A 20,456-nucleotide genomic window follows, 5' to 3' on the forward strand; every position below is an offset into this window, starting at 1 on the left:
GAGATAGATAGGAGGGCTCCCTGGACCCTCATCCCATAGGGACATGTTTATTAGTTCTCCTAGGACTATGGTGCCTCTGCCCACTGATGATTAATTAGCCACTGTTTATAATGATGATTAAGATTGAATTGACAACGACATTCCATTAGATTATTCCATAGTGATAAGGTCACCTCTGCTCCTTAGTATCTCTAGAGGGAAGAAAGACATTATCTTATCTATAGTGTCCTGTTGATTTCTCTTAAGCCTGGATTCAACCCTCTCAATACTTAATTATTGTATTTAATGTTTTATCTTTTTGTTTAAATTGAGATGCTTGTTGCATAAATCAAGTATTTAGGTTTTGAAAATGTTGTTTTTATTGTCATGTATTAGTACATTGAGTTCCATTATCACATGTTCAGACACACACACACACACACACACACTCACTGATTTTTATTATATTTATCCTCTATTATCTTCTCTTTTTCCCTTTGTCAAGACATTACGTTCCTTAAACCGTTCTTTTTTTTTTTTTTGAAGGCAAATGGTCAATAGTTTTATTTTGGCATTTACTAAAGTCTTAAATATAATCACATATAAAACAAACATTTCAAAAGTGCAAAATATCAGAAAGGTAATCAGTGCTATTCATCTTCTCTTGCAAATAGTCTCTACTAATTGTGCAGCCAGTATTACATACAAAATGCTGTTACACTAGAGTTTAAAAACAGCCTTGGTCAAGAGATTGTACATGATAACATACATGTTACCGGGATACAGATTCGTAGCCAGGTCCCTTGCCACCCTACTCACTTGTGTAACTCTCAGCACGACGCCGCCACAGGTGGATCATGGTGAGGTGCAAGCTCTTTTAGTTACCGTGACGGACTGCCAGGAAGAAGCCTTTCTTAGTGCAGTGGTTTATCTAGCTCTCCAGGGCCAAGCTGCCCATCTTTGGTCACAAGAACGCACTCTCGGTTGTGCTTTGATGTACTCTTAAGTAGTAATGACTGCTAACAAAAGTAAACAAACCTCAAGACAGCAACTGACAAAACTTACTCGTTAGTATTTAATTAATACTAAATTCTCAGATATTCTTACTCAAGACATGTTGTAGAAAAAAATAAAGTATTCCATACACCTGGAACTCCTTAGTAGTTTGCTTATCCAGTATTACCCATAAGCAGAAAGGAAGGCCAGGCCTGACGTCCTATGCTTGCCTCTCTAACCTCCAGTGCTTCCCTCTCTTTCCCTGTCTGTAAAGGGCATGTTATGTGTAGGGCCTCTGGATACCATGATAGGTTGATTTACAAAAAATGTCAAAAATCAAAACACAGCTCACCTCCTCTGCCATTCTACAGAGAGACCTGTGGAAATCTTGAGGAGGACGAAGACGATGGCACATGTTGAGGAAGGGGAAGACAGTCTACCGTCACTAGTCCTCAAGATAAATGTGCCTTGAGTTCTCCAGATTCAGCTGCCAGTGCAGTGCACACAGCTGCTCCTCAGACCCTGGAGACAGGGTTTTCTTTCAGAATGTGCTCTTTTCCTCGCCCTAACTTGCATGCTCAACCACACTGACTGCCAACTGTAAGTAAACATTTTGATGGTACCTCAGAAAGCAGTGACATTCATGTCACAATACTTTACTCAAGCGGAAGGAGCAGGTGACTTAAGTTGGTGCTACTAAAAGATTGCATTTACAACATCAACAGCTGGGAAGGGTCATGTAATTTCAGGTTGACCTTCAAAATGAGTTCACCGTCACCTTCAAAATAAGTATTAGCTAGTAACTTCCTCCACTCCCCCCTTCCCCCGGTTTGGAATATGGTATAAAAGGGCAGGCATACGGCTCGTACAGCCTTCAGAGTGAAGCAGTTGTAAGAACAAGGGACAGCACCAGTGGTCCCTACAGTCCACCTGTGCGATGGTGTGCAGAGCAGACTGTATTATTAGTAAGCTTCTCTCGGATCTTCATATGATACACTCAGGAAGGAAATGCTGGCTCCAAAACTAGCAGCTAGTCCATATGCATTTTGCTTAGCCTTCCAGTGCAGAGATGAGGGACTGGACCCTAAGTACCTGGACATTTGAATGCACTCTCAACTGGTCCATTTGTTTGTTTGTTTGTTTTTTTGTTTTTTTGTTTTGTTTTGTTTTTTTTTTTGGTTTTTCGAGACAGGGTTTCTCTGTGTAGTCCTGGCTGTCCTGGAACTCACTCTGTAGACCAGGCTGGCCTCGAACTCAGAAATCCGCCTGCCTCTGCCTCCCAAGTGCTGGGATTAAAGGCGTGTGCCACCACCGCCCGGCTCAACTGGTCCATTTGTAAGGATAAAGAGTAAGCCTCTCTAGGCCCCCCAATCAGACTATATTCATTTCCATGTAATAAACAAGGACTGGCTGCTGTTCAAGCATTCAAATATGTAAACTCCCTACTACAAAACTGCTGAGTGTTCATACAAAGCAATGAGTCTTCCCTCTGCTTTCCACTAATTTCCAAAGAGGATTGGTTATCTTGGAAAGATCCCATGGAATAAGACAGGCAGCATGCAGGACGTAAGGTAGCTGAGAAGGCTGCAGCAGCAAGCGTGTGGGTGTTCAGGAAAGGCTCCCTCAATGTCCATAGTAAGCAGCCACAGATGGGTCACTTTCACTGTAGAGGCTGATCAAGGAAGACACCCTGGGTTTAATAGATCTCTTTGAGGACCAGCAATACTGTATCTTCAGATTCCCAGTAGCACAGATGGCTTTGTAAAGCAAATAAATACTCATTAAAGCTCTCAATAGGCTTCTCCTGTAGCACGTAGTCGATGCACTGGCCTCCATTCAGCATCCCCAAGTGGATGGGAGCCTCATCTTTAACTTCCACAGGAGGCTCTTCTGTGGTGGCGTCACTGGACTTTTCTGAACTTGATTCGGGTTCTGCCTCAGTTTCTTCTGCTGTTTCTGAAGCTTGTAAGGCAGGGTATGGAGCTCTGGTGAAAGACTTCCAGGCCATCCTCAGTGAACCCAGCAAGTTGTTTTTCAGGTCCATACTCATTCTGGTCAAGCCCTCTCTCAGTTCTAAGTGCATTCACTTCCTGCCTTTATGATGTGGGATCAGCATTGGCTCAAACTCTACTCCTGGGACCACCACTGGTTCAATCCTATACGCCACAGAATCAAAAGGATGGTAAATATTGAAGAAACCTTTGCATGTAGGAAATTTATAGTTAGGATCAATTCTTAATCCTCGGACAGTAAGAAACATTCCAATGGGAGAGCCAAAGACAAAGAATATTTCCGGTTTGTAGTTGAGCCGGGGGTATTTTACAGACACCTGCCCAATGCCAATGTCCAGATAGTCACCATTTTCCTTGGGGATGTTTATCTCAGAAGCTGACACGGTTGGTCTATTAATACCCATTGAATTCTTTCTGGCACTGAAATGGTTCAGTATCTTCTTTCTGGGTCCTAAGGGAATTCCCATTTCCTGAAGATCTCTGTCTGTACATAAAGCCAGAGCTTCTTTGTCAACTTTCTCCTTCTCAAAGACAGTGATGAACTCAGAGAGCTGAAGGTTCTTCAGCTCTTCTGCTAATGTTGACACATCTCCTCGATCCTAAGCAGTACTCAATGAACCCTTTTCACTGCCAATATCCCCAATAGAATCTTTCTGATTTGTTAGGATATCAAACAATATAAGCGAACCTAAACTATGACCAGCAATGGATACACCCCCTTGAAATCAGGGTTCCTCTGCAGAAAAAGTGTATATATTCAGTTCATTTCAGAAGCTACTGTGTCCACAATAGTCTGACAGAAGGTGGGGCTATTGTAGAAGACATCCAGAATTGTATCATTAGTGAAGTGTCTGAGGCGATTGATGCTGGGTAGGGTTAGCCTCTGCAGATCTATGTCCACTCCAGTAGAATGTAAAGGACTGTGCCAGTTGACAGGAAGAAACTCTACCCTCCCTTCCAATCTGCTGATTTTCTTGGGCTTTCTTAAAATGTGTTTGGAGCAGGTTCAAGGAAACATTTCGAAAATCATTAACACATTGAACAATGCTTCGAAACTGGAGATCACAAGCTGGTCCAATCCCGTGGACTACAAACACTAAGTGATCTATTTGTAAAGGTTCTCCACAGTGAATATCAACAGGAATGCTCTCAATGCCTTTTTTTACCGATCTTGGCCGACCTTGCTCAGTGGATGTTGAACCCCATTCATCAGACCCTGCAATTGGCTGGTAATGCACCTTGAGCTTTGGGTTGTGTAATACAATGACTTCTCTGTTTGGAGATTTTAGGTTTTTTTTTTTTTCCATTCATCAGAGTTACTGCTAGCATGTACGTATCCTCCAAAACTTGGCTGAAGCTCTCCGAGTAGAGGACATACTTATTGTCCTTGTTTCCCTTGTAAAACCACTTACACCGCCTCACTTCTGATGGCAACTCGTCCCAGTACACAGCATAGCGCATCCTCTCCCCTAAATGAACATCGTACCTGCCCCCATCCGTGGGAACAACTTTCTCGTTACAGTCTTTCCCTTACAATAAAACCAATGTGGAGAAACAGGTTCGTACAAACTTCTAACATCCATGTCTATCAGCTCGAAGGGACTACAGGAGTTTGGTGATGGGGACGGATCTGACTGAGACAGCTGTTCCTGGTGCAATTCCCCCGATGACATTTCGCTCTGGACTCGCTCTTCCGTGCTACCGCTCAAGTGCTCTCGGCCCTCGAGAAGGAAGCACATCCCCGCTGCAGCCTACCTCCCAAGCCGGGCGGGGCGGGCGGACCTGCGGAGCCTGCAGCCGCGCCCTTATCCCCTGCACCCCGGGCTCCTCTGCGTTCCTGCAGCAAGCAGTTCTAAGTGCTACTTAGAACCGTTCTAACAAAGCAATATTTAATTTATTTTCTCTTTCTTCTTTTCACTCTGTAGAACATGGTGTTCTTGAACCTGGAGATCTGAGTGCTGGGATTAAAGGCTTGAGTCAATTACTGGCTCTATTATCTGGAACAAAGGAAGGTGCTAGAGGCTGTGGCCCAGCAATGTGAATGTTGGGGACTGGAGTGTGTGGACTCTGAATAACCAACTGTATATGTGTGCTACACTTGATTCTCTCCTTCCGGCCAGGGATGAGTCTCAGGCTATCAATCAACCTTTGTGGAATGTGAGCATCCTTTGCTTTGTTGGGCCCAACTTAACAGACAATTTAGTTTTTTGTTGTTTTCCCTTGCTTGCTAGTGTGCTTGATGTGAGTGGTTTCCCTTTCTATTTGTGCAGGGTTCCCAGACTGCCCTGAGAAAATTAGAAGGGAGTCCAGAATCAAAGTCTTTTTGATAAAGCACTGGGACTAGATACCAGCCCATGTGAACTGCCCTCCTTCCCAAGGCATAGATCATCCCAGCACAGGAAGACTGCCCTTCTTCTTGACCCACAGGTGGTACCCTAAGTATGGCCCAGCCCATTTTCTCTCTTCTACCATACACTCAAAACTTTAAAGTAAATAAATGCATGAAGTGTCCAGTTATTTATTTGTTTAAGCTACTTACCTGGTGGCAACTAATTGAACAAAACAATACTCTTATACCTAGGTCTTTGGAAATGGTAATGGGGTTGATAACACATCTTAACAGAAAGAGAAAGAGGACTCCACTATCACTCAGCCTTCTGCCAGCTCAGAAAGTTCTAGGCCAAATTTGGACAATATTTACATGATTTGGTATTTTTAATTAATGTTTAATGTTTTCATAAATAAAACTTCTGAAGAACTTGAGTATCTTAAAATCCTAGGCATGTCTATCCCTTCATTTTATTTTATTTTATTTTATTGTTTTTATTTTTGACGCCAACCAAAGTTTTGGTCTTAAAGAAGCAAGCACAATCTGCAGGATCTATGAATTTGTAAGGCTTATCTACAGAGTTTACCTGAGGCTTAAAGGACTTAAGTGTTGGACTGCCCTGAGAGCAGCTATATATGTTGGAAAGTCACCTAGTATTGATGATGGCTTCATACAACTATATAGATGGCTCCCCTTTTTCACAACCTCGATAGCCCAACTGGAACAGAATTGCATACTACCTAGCTAGCTGAGAATTGTTGGGTATACAGAAGAGGAACACATTTGCAGTTAGCTGTCAGATTTTTTTCGGGGGGGGGCTTTTTTAATAGTAGAAATTGTATTTTCTATACTATATTCTGTTCATAGTTTCCCATCCCAAAGTTCCTCATAGATCCTTCCTTCCCATCCACCCAAATCTACCCCGGGCTTGCCCTTAGGTTTGGTTTATATATATACTCAATTGAATCTCCATTGGAGAAAAACAATATTCCCATCTCCTGTGGTTGTCAATTGGAGATTACTTCTGTGCTTAGGACTTTGGATTTGTCTCCAATTTGTCTCCTCTGAGAGCTGTATTTAGATCTGATGCAGGGTCAGGGGTTTAAAACAAACAAATAAAAAATTAAAGTGGGAAACTGCACACAAAGAGGCTGTTGGCTACTCTTTGAAGATAGTACTGTATACAACTTCTTTAATAAAGCCAAGTCAAATCCGAACTACACATATGAGAGACTATAACAAATTAGGATTGGTTATGTATATAGAAAACATTTTTTCTTTCCTTTCCTTCCCTTTCCATTTTTTTAGTTGTGATTTTTATTGGATATTTTATTTCCTTACGTTTCAGATGTCATCCGCTTCCCCATCCCCCCCCCCCCCTGAAGCCCCCTATCCCATCCCTCCTTCTCCTTTTTGCTTTTACACCAGTTTAATTACATACAAGTATTAAGGTCAGTTCTAGGTTGAGGGTCTAGCAATACAATAGATGCAAATTGTCAAGGAACAAGCAAGACAATAAACACAAATAGTTAAAGAACAAGCAAGGCCATAAGCAAAGTTTCCTGATCACTATTTCTTTTTTTTTTTAATATTTATTTATTTTATGTATATGAGTACATTGTTACTGTCTTCAGAAACACCAGAAGAGGGCATCAGACCCCATTACAAAGATAGTTGTGAGCCACCATGTGGTTGCTGGGAATTGAACTCAGGACCCCTGGAAGAGCAGTCAGTGCTCTTAACCATTGAGCCATCTCTCCAGCCCCTGATCACTATTTCTAAGGGCTTTCTTTTCTTTTCTTCTCTTTTCTTTTCTTTTCTTTTCTTTTCTTTTCTTTTCTTTTCTTTTCTTGAGAAATTCATCTGGTCATGGTGGTACAAACCCTTAATTCCAGCACTACTAAATCAATACATGTTTTCCATCTAAATTACTGAACATCTCTAACTGAAGGATGATATAACAATTAAGACTTATCCTTCCTTCCTTTCTTTTTTCCTTCCTTTGTTCTTTCCTTCCTTCCTTTCTTCTTCCTGGGATCAATCTAAAAAATGGAATGTTTTGTGAGATAAGCTAAAGTAACCTCTAGCTCATGCTAGAGGGGAGTAGGAAGTTCACCCCCTCCCACCAATTGTAGCCTAAATAATAAAAATGGGCATTAGTTGCTCTGCCCTAGTGTCTCCATGTTTTTTTCCTCTATCTGTAAATCTACACACATTTTCCATATATTATATTTCAAAACAAGTACTTGTTGTGATTCTCATTTTATTTCAAGGATACTCTCTAGATCAGAAGAGCCTCCTTACAGTTCTCCACATGTAAATTGGATTTACATTCCTGTCATGTAGAGGATAACAAGCATAGAACAACAGCAACAACAAGGACAAGGAAATGGACTGCTTGGCAGGAGTCTGACATTGGCCAAGGACAAGGAAGTAGGCTTCAGGCAGGAATCTGACATTAGGCTAGAACAAAGAAATAATTTCAGGTAGGAATCTAAATCTTAGGCTAGAACAAAGAAGTAATTTCAGACAGGAATCTAAATATTAGGCTAGAATAAGGAAGTAAGCTTCAGACATGAAAATTACTTTGGGTTAGAACAGGGAAGTTGGCTCAGATATTTTTGTCATCCTGAAAAGCCCTTAGAAACAGTGATCACGGTAGTGTTCACGGAACTGTGTTTAAAGCCTTGCTTGTCCTTTGACTATTTGTGTTTATTGTCTTGCTTGTTCCTTGACTATTTGCATCTATTGTATTGCTAGTTCCTCAACCTAGAACTGACCTTAATATATGCATGTAATTAAAATGATATAAAACCAAAAGGAGGAGGGGGGATGGGATGAGGGTTTTAGGGAGGGGAAAGGAGATGACATCTGAAATGTAAATAAATAAAATATCCAATTAAAAAAAAAAGACAAGGAAAAGAACAGTCACTTTCCTGAGTGACTGTGACTCAGAATCCAAACAAAAGAGAACATTAAGAAGAAGAAAATGGCCGGGCGGTGGTGGCGCATGCCTTTAATCCCAGCACTTGGGAGGCAGAGGCAGGCGGATTTCCGAGTTCGAGGCCAGCCTGGTCTACAGAGTGAGTTCCAGGACAGCCCGGGCTATAAGAGAAACCCTGTCTCGAAAAACCAAAAAAAAAAAAAAAAAAAAAGAAGAAGTAGAAGAAAATGAAGCAAGTCAACCACCTTGGAGTTGTTCTTGAGTCTAATTTTTAAAAGACAGAGATGTAATGATAATCAGAGTGCTCAGTATAAGTAAGCAGGTTGTACTGGCTGGTTTTGTGTGCCAACTTGGCACAAGCTAGAGTTATTAGAGAGAAAGGAGCCTCTCTTGAGGAAATGCCTCCATGAGATCCAGCTGTAAGGCATTTTCTCAATTAGTGATCAAGAGTGACAGGCCCCTTGTGGGTGGTGCCATCCCTGGGCTGATGGTCTTGGGTTCTATAGGAAAGCAAGCTAAGCAAGCCAGTAAGTAACATCCCTCCATGGCTTCTGTGTCAGCTCCTGCTTACTGGCCTGCTTGAGTTCCAGTCCTGACTTCCTTTGGTGATGAATAGCAAAGTGGAAGTGTAAGCTGAATAAATCTTTTCCTCCCCAACTTGCTTCTTGGTCATGATGTTTTGTGCAGGAACTGAAACCCTGACTAAGACACAGGAGTCATACGGTTGCCTCCATTATGCTTTATCTTACTCAAGGTTACAAGTAGGCCAAGATGGCAGGCAACCACATAGTTACTGAAGAAATTGAACTGTAACCCGCAGTTCTCCCTCTCTTCTCTTTCCCTCTCCCTCTCTCTTTCTTTCTCTCTCTTTCTTCCCCCTGTCTCAGGAATGAATAAAAATTGAAATGAAACTAAATATACAATGACAGGAAGCCAGGTGTAGTGCTGCATGTCTTTAATCCCATTACTTGGGAGGCAGAGGCTGTTTAGAACTCTGTGAGCTGGAGGCAGGCCTGATCTAAATACTGACTTCCAGGGCTATGTGATGAGACCCTGACTCAATTAAAGAAATGAAGAGGAAAGTAAGGAAAGTAAAGGAATAGATGTAATTAACTTGAAATAAAGCAAACAAACTAATATTCAAGGGAAGGGAGAACTAGGATACACTGGCTTATTGAGGAGGGGCAAATACTGGCATGCCATTGCATCCTCAATTGAAAAAGGGGGGGATCAGAGAGACAGAGAATCAGAGAGACAGAGATAGGAAGAGAGAGAGTGAAGATAGTGATGATAAATCAGGGGGCTTGGTGACTTTGCCTGCTTTGCCTTCACAGGCTCATGCTGCCAACTGCTGCCCAGTCAGCACCTTCCTTTGGTCTTCCCAAGGGTCAGCTAGCCATCAGATGCAGTGAGCTAGAAAATTGGGAACCTCACAGAGATTCTCAACTGCTGCCTGGCTCCTTGGCAAAAAGCAGAGAGGTAAAGGGTCTAGTAGTGGGCAAGGAGGAGCTGGGATGTCCCCAGTGGCTAGTGGGAGTATGTACATCTTGTCTGCTCTTGCAGGTTCTTTATTCCTGACTTGGAGAGTGCCAGGTCCAATACAAGAAGAGTCCAGCAAGGAGCTTAGAGCCCATACAGGTGTTATTGAGAGGGCTCTGTTTTCCTCTGTTCACCACCCAGCATTGATTTGGGTTCTTGTGCTTTCGAGACAGAGGGCTTAACCATCTGGAATTTAGTGAGAATCAAGCAAAGGAGATAAAATGCAAAACATTTAAGAAGTAATCGGTCAGTTGAACATAAGCTGGATAGACCCCAATGTTCCCTTCCCTGTTGTCCCTTTCCTGTGCTTCCCTCAGCATGGCCAGGAACATGCTTCTGTTTTACATTTGCAAGGTACAGTTTAAAATAGATAACTAAGAACTGACAAGGATTGTTCAACTTAGATATGCTAGGTAGGTACTAGCCCTCAAATTGGAACTAGGAAAGTCTTCATATTGAGGTTTTCCATGGCTGACTGTTTTAGCATTATTAGTGAGATTTCTAAAAGAGTTTAAGTTCTTTCAAGATTAAGGTCGTTTATCTATTCTGGGACTGTTGCTCTGAGTCCTTCAAGTTTAAACCAAGATTAACTATAATATTTTATATTTTAGACTTATTATAGGTGTCATGAAACTCACAGATTTTATGTGATTTCAATGTCTAGAATTGCCAGGAAATAAATGTTGTAAAAATGAAGAAATGGGAGACTTCCAGTGAACAGTTTTCCCCTGAGTGAATGGCCAGGGGGAAGAGCATGATAGTTGCTCTCAGAAGATGAAGTGATGTGGTTTTTTTAAGCATAGCTTAATAGTGCCAGTATCTGGTCCAAACATAAGGAAACCACCACAGGCTATTTTTGATTTGTTAATGAATATTATTTATTGCACAAAAGTAAATGTTACACATAAAGGACACATAGTCATTAGGGTAAGTAGTTAGAGGAAATAGAAATCACATATGATCTAGTCTGTTTTCAATCGTGGTACATACAAAAACATATCCTTTTATTAAAGCAGCCACCTTTCCAAATACTTCAAGACACAATAAAAGGGTCCATTGCCTATATCTTTTGTAAAGATATCATGCAAACCTATAAAAGAAAAAAAAATTAAGAAGATTCCACAACATTACAACCATATGTCTTCTCTTTTTTTAATTTAAAAAAGAACTATATCTTATAAAGTCAGAGGATGTAAAGCAAACATGAGACTTTCATCCCTCAATGATAGAACTCATAATAATCTTAAGGTAGAGACCTGTCATCCCAACCTTCAGAAAGCTGAAGCAGGAGAATGAAGAGTTCAATGCCCACATGAGCTCAATTCTGAGACTTTGCACAAAAATAGATAATAAGATGATAGTTGATATAGATAGATGATAGATAGATAGATAGATAGATAGATGATAGATAGATAGATAGATGGATGGATTTGAGACAGATGTTGTATAAATAGTAGATGGACAGATGATAGATACATAGATAGTTAGCTAGAGAGCTACACAGACAGACATACAGATAGATATATAAATAGACAGGCAGATACATAGATAGACCTTCCTCTTACACCCAAAATACTTGGGTATGAAGTCTGGAATGGAGCCAATTTAGCCTGGGTTTTACATATTTCACAATGAGACAGTGGACATTACTTCTCTTCTCATATTTTAATGTAATCCAGCTTTTCTGGCAAGGAAATGATGACTACAAACTCACACAGCATCGACCTAGTTCAGATCACTAGACTAGGTGCCAAGCCAAAGCCCATACAAGAAGGAAAAGAAAACAAAAGATTGTTCATAACACTATTCTGAAAGCAAACATTAGCTAAGGCTTTGACCTTTCATTCAGGGCAAAGCAGCACAATATAAGACTCACATTTCTTCATTATTCCAATGTTTACCACCAAGAGTAATATTTTTTGTGAATCATATAATATTTTTAAATTTAATAATGTGATATCTGATATATGGCTACAGTGTCAAATAGTATACATAATATTGCTTTGTCCAGAATAAAAAAGTATCCTACATGATGTTCAAAACTTATGGAAATCTTCCATGTCATGGTAAATAATAACCCATGGAAGCCTCCCCCCCTCTTTTTTTAACAAATCACTTTTCTATTTCCATTTTCAGAAGTGCCTTCAAAGAAAACAGAATTAAGTTAAAGAAAAGCCATAGATGGTTACCATGATTTATTGAAAGTTTTTGTGCTTTAAATGGTCTTTGCAATAATTAATTATGTCTAATTTTAATATGTCAAGTATAATAATGTTTAAACTGGTAAACTGGGTTACAATTCACTGTGGGTATTGGGAATCTCAGGATTCCAAATGTTATACAAAGGACTCACACACAGAGAAATCATCATTATCACAGCTCCCACAGTTTTCTCCAGAGTCCTTGGGTTTTTCAAGAGATTTTCTCTCTTTGGCAGTCCCTATGTGTTCCTCATCAGCCAAATTGGTGCTTTCATCAACTGATCTCTCTTTATAGGCATCTGAAATGAGTAAGAACAGCCATAGATGAAATATCAACTCTGCTTTATAATGATACTGGTGCTATTAAAATTTGAATATCCATTCTTATTTGAATTAGTCAATTCTGTCACAGGTTTAGTCCCTGTATGTTGGCTCAAATATCCCCATATGATTGACATTCATGAGTTCTCATGCATATAAGCATTATAAAAATTGTGGTGGTTATTACCATTATTATATGAAGAAAATCATTTAAAGGAAACAGGCAGATATAATCAGGTACTAATAAGTGAAATGAAATTACAGTTATGTAGGCATCCCTAAATTCATGGCCCACAGAGTAGGTAAGTGTTTATATTGTGCCACAAAATTTAAGTTCGGTTAAGAATCATTACTTACAGCAAGAGATCAGGATAGTGGTGACATAAATCAACACAGAGAATAACAGGAGCTTCATGGTGATGAATGGAAGAGCACAGGAAGCACAAACAATCAGGTTCCACAACTAGGACTAGGAATACTCTTGCAATGCACGTCATACATTTAGTATACATAGAGTTCACCAATCAGAAACTCCCACAACCTGATAAGTGAGTTACAAGAAAGGTTGGGAAGCATAGCAAAAGAGAACCATTCACAGAGCCAGAAGGTATTTAGAAAGGTCAAGGCTTCAAATGATTGACAGATCCTTGATTCTGACAACTCAGATATCCAATCAAACTATTTTTGTATAAAAATTTTGGGTTTTTCTTGTATAAGACAAAGTACTGTCATGAATATAAATTGTCCGAAAAGTTGGAGATATCCAGCACAATGGTCTTGCCCCTTGGAAGGCAGCAGAAGTTAGAAGATAACAGAATCCACAGAACCATGTCTCATTCAAGCAAATAGTTGGAGTAGATCAATTAGGTCCTTGTGTTCCCTGGAACACAAAACACATTCAAAACACGCTGTCCCCACAGTACATGCAGAAAGGGTAATCTGATGACACAGGGAGTTTAATGGCAACAGTAGTCTAAAGCCTAAATCTACCTTCATGGTATCTCTGAAGTTGTGGTATAAAATTCAAAATCTAAGAGGAAAAGGCCAGGAAACCATTTTTTTTTTAATGACTGTATACACTGGGAAAATTCATTCATCACTAAGAATTATTTTAATTTATTCTTGACACCACAATTCTTATAGCCAAGAAATTCTCGAGTTCCTGATGATCATGCTTTACACACTTGAGTGCTAGGATTGCAAGTATGTGGCACTACACGCAGATTTAATATATGCTGATAGAATGCAATTATAAAGCAGATACAATAATACATTTAAGAAATATAGGGAGACCTGAAGTCACCGGTAAGAACATTGAATGCTTTTCCAGAGTACTGTCTTCAATTCCAAAAACTCATTTGTTGTCTCACAACTGTCTGTAACTCTAGTCCCAGGAAATTCTACATCCCCTGCTGGCCTCCATTAAAGAATATGAGGCACACAAGTGGTACACAAACGTACTTTCAGACAAAACATCCACATGCATTAAATAAAAAATAATTAAAGACATATTGTAGAAAACAAGGTACACAAATACATAAAGCCTAACATAATAAGAATAAATAACTTAGAAAAATAAAGAATGAAATAAGAATGGGAAAAGAGCAATGTGGTATAAACGAGAGAAAATTTTCTCACGCAATATATGTATAGGACATGAAGTCAGCAAAGGCATTAGGAGAGGAGAGGAAGAAAAATAAAATTGGAAAAAAGATGGAGCATAAAAGAGGGTAATGGAATGTGTGGGGAATGAAGAAGAGAGGAATGGGAAATGTGTGGGAGGAAGGAGGGAACCGGCTACAGGAAGAGAGAGAAGAACAGTGAGGGAGGTGATAAATAAAATTAGTGTATAGATTGGGAGTGAAATGGCAAATTAGAAGGCACCTCAATGTAACCCACAGAAGAAAATAGTCATCACATTGAACAATACACTTTATTCCTATAGTGGATAATTACTGAGGGTGAGGAGAACAAGCAGGTGTGAAAGATTCCCAGCTACAGAGCAAACCTTGTTTCAAGTCAGTGAGAACTGCAAGAGAGGTTCTTATGGTTGTAGCACACCATGATACAAAAACCCAAACACAGATTTCACCAGAAATTACCCTGGGCAGGGAGAAGCATCTTTGCTGATTTAGAGTGGAGTACAGTGTGATGTCTGATCTTGAAATTCCCTGGGGTCTCCATGAGACAATATCCAGAGACTGAGCAGCAATGCAGAAGTTTGAATGCTCTGTGTACCTCAGAGTCATCATCCCAGAACCATTTCAATGGCACACGCAAAGGGTGTTGTTTCTGAAGACTACAAAAGCAGAGGCTGACAAAGCTCACCTCTGATAGGAAATAGATTTCCAGAACAATGATAAATAGCATGGATGCAGTCACTTCTGTTCTTTGTAATTAGATTCCAAGAGAGGAAAACGTGACCATTTACCACAAGTGGAAAATAATAAATTAAGTATTTCCCCACAGTAATATTTTATAATGAGGACTGAGGAAAATTTAATGGATCTATGACACTTTTTTTTTTTTTAAAGACAGGCTTTCTCTGTGTAGCCCTGGCTGTCCTGGAATTCACTCTGTAGACCAGGCTGGCCCCGAACTCAGAAATCCTCTGCTTGCCTCTGCCTCCCAAGTGCTGGCATTAAAGGTGTGCACCACAAATGCCTGGCGACACATTTTTTTTTAAAAGAAAGAAGTAAAATCATTTATTAGATCCATAAAAATAGATTACTTATATAAAGGTTAGTTTCTGAGGGTGGGAAAGACAATGCAGTATCACCTGTATCTCTAGTTTCAGTATGATCCAAGAATTCTAGCCTCTGGAAGTACCTGAACTCATATGCACATATTGCAACATACACAAGATTATAAAAACAATAATGAATTAAAATTGCTATGACACCTTTTTTTATACTGAACAGAAACTAAACACAAGTGGCAATTTTGTTAGACCTCGTCGAGATATTGAAAAAACTGAAAAACTCTTGTTTCATAAATTTGATTTACAGCTAAGAAGTTGACCTTCATTCTTCATGAGAACAGTTTATATTTAAAATGCTAACTTAAAAACCTAACGTCTGGACAAAACAGGGTAACTGCATATATGAATTAATTTAGCTAGGATAGAATGTAATTTAGCTAGGATACCCACTTTATTTCTTTTCTTTTTATTAATTCTTTGAGTGTTTCATGCACTTTTAAAGTCATATTTACCCCTATCCCACATTTTACTTGATCTATCTCTCTCTCGTTTTTTCACTCAAATTTGTACCTTTATACTTCTGGGAAACCAATTCATGTCATTGAAGTATTGTTAAAAATGTAGGTTTTTTTGGCCAGGCAGTGGTGGTGCATGCCTTTCATCCCAGCACTTGGGAGGCAGAGGCAGGCCGATTTCTGAGTTTAAGGCCAGCCTGGTCTACAGAGTGAGTTCCAAGACAGTCAGGGCTACACAGAGAAACCCTGTCTCGAAAAAACTTAAAAAAAAAAAAGTAGGGTTTTTTTTTTTTGTTTGTTTGTTTTTGTTTTTAACAAAGTAATTGATTGGTTTGGGTCTTCACACATACAAAATTATCTCTCTGTTTCTCAACTGTTACAAAGTGCCACCATCTCCATGACTATGGTGGTTTTTTTGTAACCACTCTCTCTATGGTGTGGTATGTTATGGTTTTGGCTTTTGCTCTGTTTGTATATTTCCAGTAATCTTTAAACTCTGCAATAAAAACAATGCAACTTCACTGACCGAACCCGCTAGGTCAGTTAACAGTGTCCCAAGAAAGGGATGAGGATGAAAGAACAAGACAGTTTCACAACACTACTGCATGACTTCAGCAAGCACTGGAATAAGTATCTTTCTCCAAGCTGCTTTTAAACTGTACTAAATGCATGCAAAGGACAGGATCAACTCCTGGTTAAGACACTGTTATACATAAGCAATTCCTATGGTCACTGTTTCTAGGAAATTATTATCATGGTCAAGATTCAAGAAACACATATCTTCAGCTGTAGTTTTCTTGGACCAACTCTACTGTCCTCATACAACCCATGTAATCCTGCCAACTTTATTGAGGCAGCACCAAGAGCTCTCCACACTTTACCTTCTGTCTAAGTTTAGTCTCTTTAGTCGTCTTCTTCTTCTTCTTCTTCTTCTTCTTCTTCTTCTTCTTCTTCTTCTTCTTCTTCTTCTTCTCCTCCTCCTCCTCCTCCTCCTCCTCCTCCTCTTTCTCCTCTTCCTCCTCCTCTTCCTCCTCTTCCTCCTCCTCCTCTTCTTCCTCCTCCTTCTTCTTTTCTTCTTCTTCTTTTGGTTTTTCGAGACAGGGTTTCTCTGTATAGCCTGGGCTTGTCCTGGAACTCACTCTGTAGACCAGTCTGGCCTCAAACTCAGAAATCCACCTGCCTCTGCCTCCCAAATGCTAGGATTAAAGGTGTGCACCACCACTGCCCAGCCTTAAGTGTGATTCTTAATTGATATTATACTAATTAACTCCTTTCTTGGGTGTATTTCCCTCAATTCCTAAACCTGTTAAATTATATCTTGATATGCATTGTACTACACATTTATATGCCTTTATTTTTCAATGGTTAGTGAAGTTAAAGGAATTTTCTTTTCTAATTGGCTATTATGAATTGAACAATGACTTTTTCCATCTTCTGTGGTTGCTTCTTGATTTAACATTGTGCTCTCAGGGTTGTGTTGCAGATTGTGCCAAATGACACAAGTGCATAAAGTGAGGGGTTAACTAGTACCCTACCACCTTGGTCCACTTAGGACAAATGATACTGTGATACTACTGCAGTCTAGTCTCAACAGAACATTCGAAATAATTCATTTGCCAGAATACATTTGATAAAAAATATCCGATAATGAAAATAATCACAATTTAGCCAGGCTCAATGCAAAAACACATGAAACAGAAAACTAAATTCCTATAGCTCTTAAAGATACAAATTCCATAGTTATGGGTTGATATGAGAGTAAAGTAGATATGAAAGGGCAAATATGTAGATATAAGAGGACAAAAAACGTAATTATAAGAATATTTAATTCCTCCATCCCCTATACTTAATTTTCTGCTTCACATCACTGCCTGTTTTCTCAGATATCTGCCTGTACCAGAGAAAACAGGTAAGATCTATTCCCAAACCTTGCCTGCCAAGTCCCCCGAAAGCAACCTCATCATCCTCAAACTGTCCCCTACCCCGTGAACTTCATTTTCCTGCCCACAACACTACCTGCTGACCTAGATGCCGGTCTGGAACTAGGGACTCCAGGCCACACTGGTACTATGGACCACAGAGACAAGGTTATGGAAGCCAAAAACCCAAACAAACAAATAAACAAAAACAAAAACAAAAAAAACAAAAAGAAAACAACAACAACAACAACAACAACAACAACAACAAAAACCACCAGTAGAGACTCTATTCTGGACCTGACAGCTCTCTAGTCACCAGAACTCCAGGCCATTCAGGCCAGAAAACATAGAGGAAACAGAAGCAAAGGGTAAAACCATCCAAAAATCCACGTCCAATAAAAATAAACTCAGAAACGAGTATCAGGATTCCTTGTGGGCATCAGCATATGCCTTGAGCTACCTGCTATCCCCAGTGGACCTCCATTATCCTGCGACTTCTCTGTCCATCTTCATTAGCTCTCTTGATCTGGAAGCATTATGTTAGATCCCCTTCTAGCATTCATCTTCCCTGTCCACTGAGTCTTCTGGGGCACCCTAGCTGCACTGAGCAGCCTGCTATTCACACTAGACTCCCATTCTCCTGCCACCTTTCAGCCTACATTCATCAGACCTGCTGATCCAGAACAATATAGCCCAAGGATATTTACTAGAGGCCTGTCACACAAGAATCAAGTTTAGGCTCCCTTCCAATACATACTACAACAGGTACATCCAGGGACAAAGCCATCCAGATTTAAAGGTCCTGGAAGGAGCACACCTGAAAAGCAAGACTCAGAGCTAAAGTCTCACCTCATAAAGATGATAGAGGATTTTAAGAAGGACATAAATAACTCCCTTAAAGAAATACAGGGGAATACAGGTAAACAGGTGGAAGCCCTTAAAGAGGAAACATATAAGTCTCTTAATGAAATACAGGAAAGCACAATCAACAGGAATTGAACAAAACCATCCAGTATTTTAAAACAGAAATAGAAACATTAAAGAAAACTAAACGGATACAACACTGGAGATAGAAAACCTAGGAAAGAGAGCAGGAGTCACAAATGCAAGCATCACCAACAGAATACAAGAGATAGAAGAGAGAATCTTTGGCATAGAAGACACATTTATACCTTAGTCAAAGAAAATTCAAAATTCAAAAAGCTCCTAACTCGGGCTGTTGAGATGGCTCAGCTGTTAAGAGAACAGACTGCTCTTCCAGAGGTCCTGAGTTCAATTCCCAGCAACCACGTGGTGGCTCACAACCATCTAAATGAGATCTGGTGCCCTCTTCTGGTGTGTAGGCGTACATGTAAGCAGAACACTGTATACATAACAGATAAATCTTTTAAAAAAAAGTTCCCAACTCAAAATATTGAAGAATTCCAGGACTCAAAGAAAAGACCAAATATAAGACTAGTAGAAAACTTCCCTAACTTAAGAAAGAGATGCCCATAAACATACAAGAAGCCTATAGCATGCCAAATACACTGGACCAGAAAAGAAATTACTCCTATCACATAATAATCAAAACACCAAATGCACACAACAAAGAAAGAATATTAAAAGCATCAAGGGGAAAAATGCCTAGTAACATATAAAGTCAGGCCTATCAGAATTACACTGGACTTCTCAACAGACACTCTAAAAGCCAGAAGATCTTGGGCAGATGTTATACGGACCCAAGAGAAAACAAATGCCAGCACAGGCTAATATACCAAGCTAAATTCTCAATTGCCATAGATGGAGAAACCAAAGTTTTCCAAGACAAAACCAAATTTAAACAATATCTTTTTACTAATACAGCCCTACATAAGATAATAGAAGGAAAACTCCAACACAAGGAGGGAAAGTACACCCAAGAAAAAGCAAGAAATATTGTTTGTCACTTTGAGGTCACAAGTCTCTGTACACAATATAAACTTTGTGTGTATAACATGAAAAAAAAATAGGAGACCCATCACAAAAAATAAAAACCAGAATAGAAAAAACCAGAATAGAAAAAATCATTGTATAGAAACATAGTACATACATATTTTCTTCTTTTATAAATTAAAAACATTTTTTAACTGAGGGGATTTAGTGTAAAAACAAAACAAAACAAACAAACAAAAAAATAAAAAACCAACTCTGAGGGTTCCAATAAACTAATCTTACCCTTCTCCCAGTATGCCAATCAAAGTAAGCAAGGGTGAAGTGCAGAAAGATCTACTCACTGTGGCTACAACTGGGAAGAACAAACAGTGGCCTTTGAGCAGCTGACAGAAATTTTGAGATTTTATAGAAAAAAAGAAATAAAGCAAGATCTGGGATACAGTATCAGAGGAGGTGAGGTTGGTCAGGCCCATGTCCTGATGATCATAGCCCCAACCTCGATTCTGCCGGGGGCTCAGGAGAAATTGTTTAGTTCTCTCACATGGTGATAACTGCTTCTCAAGCATCAGATGTTGCCCTCATTCAGAACATGATCTCATCCTGGGGCTGCTTGCAAGGCTTGCTGTAGCATGAGAGTAGTTTCAGTTTCTTGCTATAAAGATGTTTATCAGTCAGTCCTTTCCTTCCTGGAATCCAGGTCCTTACAGGAAAGAGCGAAACTAAAGAGCCAAAAATAAGAGTTAGTTAAATCCATGGGTGGTTCCCTCCTCCACGTTGAGTGTGATAGTGACACTTTTAAACCTGACTTTTCAGCAATTCCTCTCTATATTCCTTAAGTTACTTCTCTTGGTATGCTTTGCCTTGTCACATGAATATCTTTCATTTTACACATTGTGAGTATTAGTATAGAATGGCTGGGTTAGAGTTATGTACATAAAAACATGTAAACTTATTTTCATCACAAACTTTGATACCACAAAAAATACACACAACAAATGTACAAACTTTAAAGCATAGTAGTATCATAGTGGAGACACATGCTTTTCAGTTTCTTTAATAAGAATTACTATCTTTTGACATTTTTTA

At 39.5% G+C, this 20,456-nt stretch overlaps 1 pseudogene; it reads right to left on the reverse strand.

Moving 5' to 3' along the window:
- Positions 1-2,635: 2,635 nt before the first annotated feature.
- LOC114637259 lies at positions 2,636-4,660 on the reverse strand (annotated as a pseudogene).
- Between the last annotated feature and the right edge of the window lie 15,796 nt (positions 4,661-20,456).

Source organism: Grammomys surdaster, unplaced genomic scaffold (assembly GCF_004785775.1).
Source record: "Grammomys surdaster isolate TR1022 unplaced genomic scaffold, NIH_TR_1.0 125231, whole genome shotgun sequence".
Lineage (NCBI taxonomy): Eukaryota > Metazoa > Chordata > Mammalia > Rodentia > Muridae > Grammomys > Grammomys surdaster.